This window comes from Gadus morhua, chromosome 7 (assembly GCF_902167405.1).
Source record: "Gadus morhua chromosome 7, gadMor3.0, whole genome shotgun sequence".
Taxonomy (NCBI): Eukaryota; Metazoa; Chordata; class Actinopteri; order Gadiformes; family Gadidae; genus Gadus; species Gadus morhua.
The window spans coordinates 26,181,382-26,190,669 of record NC_044054.1 but is presented as its reverse complement, the minus strand read 5'-3'; positions in this window follow the sequence as shown (position 1 = coordinate 26,190,669).

The following is a 9,288-nucleotide window of genomic DNA, read 5'->3' as shown; positions in this document are numbered from 1 at the left end:
ACCGCTGTCAAGGTAAACAAAGGATTTTTTGCCTCTCATGACGTCTTTGGTATCACTCCGCAAATATTCCGTAACTTGTCAACCCCAGAGTCTTCGGTTGCTTAGCAACATCTTTGGCGGACTATTTCTCTGTCCTTACATATTAAATGTGCAAACTGTAACTTAAATGAAATAAAATAAATGAACAGGGAAATCACATCAATTTGGTTTTGCATGCATAGCAGGTTAGGCTTTGTTAATGCTCATTGGTTGCTGAGTAAACTTGTTACATTTGATTTCAAAATAAAGTTGTTGAGCTGCAGTGCGCAGCCGCAGAATCCTGGTATTAATCGAAAATTACAGTTGGTCCTCCTATCATAGACGAAAGTTAGCCTAACTAGCTAATTATCACCAAACATGGATTTACGAAAATGGCTTAGACCTCCTGCTCCTCCTCAGCCAGTAGCAGACTGTGACACTCCGGCAACCACTACTAGTACAGCCACGGTCTCTGAAAGCCGAGCTGGCCCTTCTGCTAACGCAAGCTTCGGGCAACCGCCAACGGATTTAGCCCGCGCAGCCATAGAGCAACGACGATCTACAAGCCCCCCAAGTCAGCGGACAGAGGTCAATGATCTCGGGACTGACAGGCCTGTCCAAACTGTGTTAAAACAGTATCCTATAACTCTTTACAATGGTAAGGGGAGATGTTTTCCGGTTGTTAATTTATTCACTTCTTGAAGCCAGCCCTGGCCTACTAAGCAGGTAAATTGTTGATTAATGTTTGCTTTGTCTATCTATTGGTGTTTAATAGGCATGTATACGTATGGCATTGTGTCATTTCTGCCTGGTGCGTGGCTTGTTCAATAGGCTACTTTCTGCCACAATGCGTGCCTTCTGTCAGCGGTCCTGGTCTGTTATATGTTGTCCGATTATTGTGGAGGCTGTTCTGTAAGGTTTATAAACAGTGCCAGGCCTACTTAAAGTTTTTTGGAGTTTCATAAACTGTTAAACTATTAAACTATTTATAACCTAGCAGAGGTGGTTAAACTGCATTTATTTGCGTTTAGCATCCACGACAGCCCTCCCCCTTTTTTTTGCGTTAAAATTAGAGCTGTCAAGCGATTAAAATATTTAATCGTGATTAATCGCATTAATGTCATAGTTAACTCGCGATTAATCTCGATTAATCACAAAAAAAAATTCTATGCTCAATATCCCTTGATTTTTTTTCCCATAATTCTCTTATCAACATGGTGAAGTGCATCGGCTTGCCTTGTGCAAATGATTTTTTATTGATAACAACATTGGCATATACTGATCAAAACAGGACGATACAAAAAAAGAGCCTATAGTGCAATTAAACAACTGCTTTGAACAAATGTAATTTGAACATAGCAGTCAGGCTACTGCTTCTTTGTTTTGAGCCAAAGAATTTTTTTTATTTTTTTTTATTTTTTAATAAAATAATTGCGTTAATCGCGCGATACATTTTTTAACGCCGTTAAAATTGGTTTACGTTAACGCCGTTAATAACGCGTTTAACTGACTGCTCTAGTTAAAATATTTCACAAACGGCAGTGCCCCCCCGCTGGCGACCCATGCCCCTCCAGTAGATCTGCTCTGGAGCCGACTCTGCCAACAGCAGGTTATCCAAATAACAACGAAGTCTACAACACTTAAGTTACAATGTGTGAATTCACACACACATGTGGTGCTCGCACGGTCGTAGCTCATTGGGCGAAGCAGAGAAAGGGGAGGTAACATGTCAATGAAAAATTCCAAATCGGCGCGTCTGAGCTTTGCCTTTTCAAAGGCAGAGCAGGATAGCTAGTGCTCATTTTACACCTAACGCCATTTTTAGCTACTGGGGCACCATAGGCAGGCTAGGGGAACTCATATTAAGGTTAGAAAACCTCATAAAATGAATTTTTCATGCCATGGGACCTTAAATGTAAGCCACTGCAAGTAGCTTGCACTAGGTCATGCCACATCTGGTAGTTTGCTTTGCCTGACTAATCAGTTGTTGTTTGGTTGGCAAAGAAGAGAGTTACATAGTAACTTCATTCCAGCGGTTTGGCTTCACTAGTTCAAGCAATGGTTTCCCAGTGGTGATGTCTTCAGTCAGTTTTGTCCGAGGTCAATGCATATCCATCTTTCTGCTTATGTGATTCCCTATATCTACAATATCTACATTATACCCACAGATACTTTGTGCTGAAAGTTCTCTGATGGATTCAGCTCATCATAATGAAAGAGCCAGTCCACATGACTCTTGACCTGATGGCCACTGTTCGCTATGCATGCAGAACACACAACTCAAGAAGTATGTATTTATGTATTGATCTTCAATTTGCATTTTATATGATACACAGTAATCATTATTCTTGCACTATTTTCTTATTTTTAATCACCCAATATTTCACACTCACACTCGCATTCACAATTCACAATTGTGACGGCTCTCATTAGTCGTTCTAGTGGCTAGACTATTGTAATTGTGTCGTAGAAGCTACTGAGTGATACATTTCCCTCAGGATCAATTAGGTATCTTATCCATCTATTATATTTGTCCCTCTTAATATGCTTTCGCAGCCTTTGATCCAAGCTGGCTGCTTGAACTGTTCTAGGAATCTCTCCAGAATTAGGTAGAGAGTGCGGATGCAATTCTGACACAAACAAGAAAGAAAAACACTCCTAGCTAGGCAAGTGTCGAGGTGTCCCTGAGTATCGAGCTGTCACTTGTGAGGGTGATGAGGTGGACAATGTAGTGGACGAGATTATACTGGACTTTTCTATCTGGTTCCAAGGATGGACTTTCATGGGACAATTTGACAAAAAGTCCCTGGCATGGGGAATTTAATTTATCATACCCCCACAAACATAAAAAACAAACACCCATAACTTATAATAACGTTACTGCTACTCTAGGTCAGGGGAGGTTATCTACTAGCTAACTCAATTCTTATCTTTGCGTGCCCAAACGTCGGTGCATCAACTTCTGAAAAGGGATGCAGTCTTTTCACAAAAAATTGGTCACGTTGAGGGACCGATGGCTTGTTAGCTAGAACAGTACCCTGGCTACTAGAAGAAATCTGGGATTGCGAACGTTCATCGACTTTCCCGATTCTGATGGGGGGCTGGCTGTTGTTGGCTCATGCTAAGGGACCGAGGATGAGGCATTCAACCGGATCAACACATCAAACACAGTACACTCATGTTGGTTGTGCATCCTCCCTGGCACGAAACATGTCCTCAGAAACTGAGGGCCAGATACAGTGTGCCAAACCGTCATTTTTATTACCCCACGCTTTTAATCGCTTTCGGTAAATGATGGCTCTACCCAGACTCGTTTGCTCGCTACTCAGTATTGACCTTCTGACAAAACATACTTACAAAGGGCACAGAAGCACAGGAGCAGACGGATAGACAGGTGCTGGTACTGAAACTATCTTGTGTGTTGTTTTTTTTAAGGATTCTGAAAGTTGAAACCAAATCTAATTTGGAACCGGTTCTCAGTGACTAACCCGACATGGAGCTTAACTAAATCTTGGCGGATGGTTCTCAGAGTGGCCCACCCAAACAGTGCGCATGGGCCCGGAAAGTGGTCCAATAGCAGTGTGTACACAACTTGGCAGGGCTGTAAATAGACCCATCAACTTCCTCCAAAAATCATCCAGGGAGGGTTCCTGTCTGCACTCATCATTGGCTAGCCCTCAGTCATACTTGTATTAACATGTTGAGAGACTAATGCAGCTTGATACATAGACAGGAAATGAGCAGGAGACCTTCTCACAAGCGAGACAAAATAGCTCAGATCACGGATATTCTATGCCTCTCTTACATACAACTGCCTTAAATCGGTCTTCTACGCCAAACTGGTGAACCCCCTTTGCAAAACCAGGACACTTCTTTCACAGGGAGGATTTGAAGAAAGACAATTGGCCTGCAACATTCCAGAGTGATATCTCACCTTCCAATGGAAGCACATCAGCACAATGTGATTTGTGGCGAACTGCCGAAAACGCTGATCCACATGAATCCCCCCTGGGTCTACACTGGCAGTGCCCATCAGACACAGTCAGTTTTAAGTACTGCCGTTCCCTTCGCACAAACAACCATGCAGAATGTAAAATGAGTGCCAGCCGGCCAGAACGTCCCACTGGGTTACATTATCTCCTACACCACCAGAGCCAAAATAATGGTCCAGGCCTTCGAAAATGCCTGGTGCATTCAAAAATTAGAATGGAATGGACCCATTGCTGGTAAGCTGCTTCCAGTATGGCAGGCCTGGGATAGAAGGCTTGCTCTGCTGCAGAATATCACTGTGCCTTGCTGCTATGTACCTGCCTGTGCTGATGAGGACCCCAAAGTGGAGTTACACACCTTCTGAGATGCCTCCGACCAGGTCTAGGGCTCAGATTCCTATCTGCATATAGAAGAAACTGAGGGCCAGATACAGCTTAGATCCATAATGGCTAGATCCAGCCTCCGAAGCTTGAGGTGTGCGCTGCCTTCACCAGAGCGCAGCGCTCCACGCACAGCTAATAATGGCCATCAGATCAACAGTAATGTGTGGACTGCCTCTAGCACCTTGACCAACTAGTTCAGTAAGAGAGCATAAATGCATTGAGAAGTATTCATGGGTACTAGAGTAGCCTCAATATCTGACTGCATCTCTCATCAGAGTCCCCGGTCTTCTGTATGAGGCTGCAAGCCTGCCTGAAGACCCCCCTCACCCTCTCCAGAATGTGTCTTCTCTGAGATCCGAGGTACATACTGGATACTATGTGGCTGTCAAGCAGTTAAGAGACACCAGAGTTGCTGTGTTGAGTGCGGCCAGTGGTGTAGCAAACCATTATGGCTGACCTGCCTAACGAGCCTGAGCTTGTGGGCCACTGGGGTTGGCTGCTTTGGCCCATACAGTGTCACGATTGACCGTCGGCACCAGAAATGGGTTATAATATTTTGGAGTCCCACCAGATGTATACACCTCAACCGGCTGCCTGATATGGACACCGACTACTTGCTCTCCACTGTTTTGTCGTTAGAAAAGGAAAACCATACAAGATCCTGGCTGAAAGAGGCACTAGCCTCAGAGGAGGGGAGCGAGAGCTAAAGGAGGCACTGGTCGTCTGAACCATTGCTTAGAGATAAGCTGGCGGGGGCATCTCTTTCAGGTTCAACCCACCGCACGGACCATATTTTGCTGTTGCGTCTTGGTACACAAACTTTACATAATATGAAAGGCAAGATCCCACTGATCCCAACCATATAATTATGTGACAAAAACTGGCCGAACAAGAGACAAAAACCATCAAAAACAAACCGTAGGCCGTATAGTGCAATTGCAATGGTTTGGCTTGGTGTCGTAGCACTCTAATCACCCTGCCCTTTCAAAAGTATTTACCCTCAAGGTTTATTATTTCCGGCAAATAGCTGAGAAATGGGCCTTGTAAATTTGTAGAGGTTAATATGGAGGGTTTAAAGTGAATGTGATTCATAAAAAACGTCACATTTTCTGGATCACATTGAATTGTTTATTTACATACAATTACATATCAATTTGAAGATGAGATTGAAACATCTCATGTTCAAATGATGATTTTGATGAGAAAACTGCTTGATAGTTAGTTTGCATCGACATTATCAAAGTTTGTTTGGTCTGGGAATTTTAAAGTATAAAGTTTGAATAGTTTAGTTAAATTTATAGTTTGAATTTGATTGTCATACGTGTCTCGTTTAGACCTGCAAGAGTTAATGAGGTTGTTATGCTCGTTCATCTGGATGGACACACACATACACCACTATAAATCATACAGCTGTATACCACACACACACAGACAAATCTATGCATATATTTTTATATATGCTATGATGCAGATGTAAATAAACTGTCTTTCTCCTCTCTATGTATCTTATCTTCTGCTCCTCATAAGAAAACTCTTTCAACTCAGAGGCACAGACATATTCCAACTCCGCTGTGTGTGTGTGTGTGTGTGTGTGTGTGTGTGTGTGTGTGTGTGTGTGTGTGTGTGTGTGTGTGTGTGTGTGTGTGTGTGTGTGTGTGTGTGTGTGTGTGTGTGTGTGTGTGTGTGTGTGTGAACATATCTGTGCATTCATGTGATTTCATTTTATTGAAATGGTTGAAAAAAATCTATCTGTAAATAAAAATACAGAATTTCCAATGATTTCATGCATATGAAATATAAACCAACTCTGAATGTTCACCAATCTACTAAGCCAAGTATCTTTTGTCTCAAAGCGATTGGTCATGGTCACCTGACAAGTGAGTGACAAGGTCCTCCCAACACAAGCCTATCAGACCTGTCACCAGAACATCAGCAGTGGATTGCTGGGTCCAGCTACATAATTTACATCACAGAGTAAAAAATGATTCAATTGGGAAGTGTCAGATGTGTACCCATTAATTTATAAGCAATCAATGGTGGAATATTAATTCAATTAAAGTCACATTGTTGCCATATTCCAAGTATTTCTTTCAGTCCGGAAATTTAATTAAGTCCAGTGCTTTCAAAGCATAGTGCTCCATTATTTTGCGTTGCATGCACATTATACCCTCCTTTAATATAATTTGTAAAGTATCGCAAAGGAGAAGTCCACAAAAACAAAGGCTGGAAAAAACACAATTTGAATGGGAAAATATGTAATAGGAATATGTGTGTATGATATGAGGGTTCTAGTGCTTTCTGAGTAAATAGTGACTCCACTCCCTGAATACATGATACAGCTGAGCGCAATATGTAAGCAGTGGGCTTACATGCAGGAGGCCTCAAAAAGCTAGAATTAAGAAGCTAATAAGGGGTATCACACACACATAAATACACACACACACACACACACACACACACACACACACACACACACACACACACACACACACACACACACACACACACACACACACACACACACACACACACACACAAATGCACCCATAAACAAACTTGCACACACACAAAGCCAATACGGTTGTTCTCTGTTTGGTTGTGATCTCAATGGCCAGTTCATCACCTTAATATGCTGTAAGCAAGTTCTTGTGTAACAATTGTAATTCTTTCAAAAGTTATTACCAATACCAATACTTATCTTCCATCGATTACACAAGGCCTGCCCTCAGATGCCTAACATGGATTGTTTCCATTGCTGGTTGCAGAGAATAACGAGCTCCTTAAATGGGTACACCCTTAAAAAGATCTGTACATATTTTATAGTTTGAAGGCTGAAACAGATGAAAGCCACGCTAGCACGCTGGCGCTAATGGTGGCTAAGGCTCCGGCTTACATCCCTGGAAGCTGTACTGACTATCAACACCTGAAGGAGCACAGGCCTCCTTCTGCTGCTGTCGCTTGTAGAGTAGCTGTGGGCCTTATGCAGGCATGTGTGTGTGTGTGTGTTGTCCTTAGCTAATGGGACACCATCCATGCTCTGTGTGTATCCATGAATGTGTCTGTTTGCATGTACGACAAACACTCTTCTATTGAGGCATTGTGTCTTTCTGGAGGGACTCAATATGAGATGGCAAGAGGGGGATACGTTGTTGTTATAACAAATTAGAATCATTAGGAAACTCAATGGACTGCATAACGTCCCCATGCCAACAGCAGCAGCAGTTCCTTATTATACAGCAGCACCTGTAGCTTTTTCTTGATGCCGTTTAGGAGCAAGATACTGAACTGCTAAATGAGCTGTGTGAGTGACTGTTAATGTATGTTTGTCCGTCTTTATGTACATTGGCCCAGACTGAAGGAGAGTTTTCGTGTGTGTGTGTGTGTTTTTCTGTGTGTGTGTGTGTGTGTGTGTGTGTGTGTGTGTGTGTGTGTGTGTGTGTGTGTGTGTGTGTGTGTGTGTGTGTATGTGTGCGCATGCATGTGTGTTTTTGTGTGTATGCAGCATATGCATGAAGGCAGTCACATGCAGTCACGTGCCTACAACTGTAAACACACATCATGTACAAGGTGGATAGGAGGTGGACATAGGGCATATAGTAGAGTAACAGCCTGTGTCATCAGGTTCTTCCCTCAGAGAGCAAATCCTTCTACACACACACGCACATGGGCACACACATACACACGCACAAGCACACGCACGCGCGTGCGCACACCAACATTCTATTAAGACATACACAAGGATTGCACGACACTTGCATGAGACCACCACTGAAGACGCCACGTTTAAACCAAACCATAGTGAAGTCCCCCTCATGGTGCCTCTATATCATAACACACATGTGTTCCACCTGTCCCTATGGGTTGAGGGCAGAAGACACAAGCCAACCCCTCTGCCTTCCAGGAGACGTGCTAAGCTACTGAAAATGGTTTAATGGTTTCAGGGTTGTAAGAATTATTTGCAATAAAAAATCAAATAACGGACAATTAACAAAAACAAGGATTAGTTAACTCTCTTTGATTGTTGTTTGTTGAGTTGTAACATGCACGTATAATAACTGATAACACCTAAATGTGGAATGTCATTCCAATGATTGGGCTTCCTCGAATGCCAAACCATCCCCACTATTTGTTTCTCTTTCTGTTGTGCAAATTGTTTTCCATATGGGGATGCTGTGAGTGTGTGTGCATGTGTGCGTGCGTGAGTATGCTCATTGAGTCGACATTGTGTCGTTCTAATATTTGCACTATTTAGGAGTGATTTATTTGGCACTCAAGTTATGCCCCCAAGATCCTGCTGTGAACTTTACTATTTAAGATCTCATAGAATGCACTTAGCTTTATGAATTGATCTGAACTGTACTCATCAATATAATAGATCTCAAATGGAGTGTGTGCGTGAGCTTGTGTGTGTATGTGTGGGCAGCTGTGTGCGTGTGTACGTGAACTTGTGCGTCTATGTGTGGGCAGCTGTGTCTGTCTGTGTCAGAGAGAGATTAATCATTTGTCTGGTTCTTATTGATGTCATTAGTAAAATAGTTTCCCTAGCTAGCTGAACATGTGTTGGCTGTGAAGGTTTAACTCTCTGTCTTGCTCACTCAAATACATTGGTCTATCTGTATTTCTACAGTTTTTGTATTCTAAATGAGCATTTTTTACTTATTATTACTTTAATTACTAATGTTTATCAATTGTCAATAGAGACAAAACAGCAGCTACTTATTTTCTCACTTTTTCTTTATTTCTCTCTTTTTATTGATCTTTCCCTCCCTCCCTCTCTCCCATATTATTTATCTTTCTTTCCCGTTTTGCCTCCTACTCCCATGATTATCCACCAGTTGCTTACGCCTTACCTCCATCTTTAAACAGGTTCCCTTTTGGTCCTTATCCATCTCCTCTT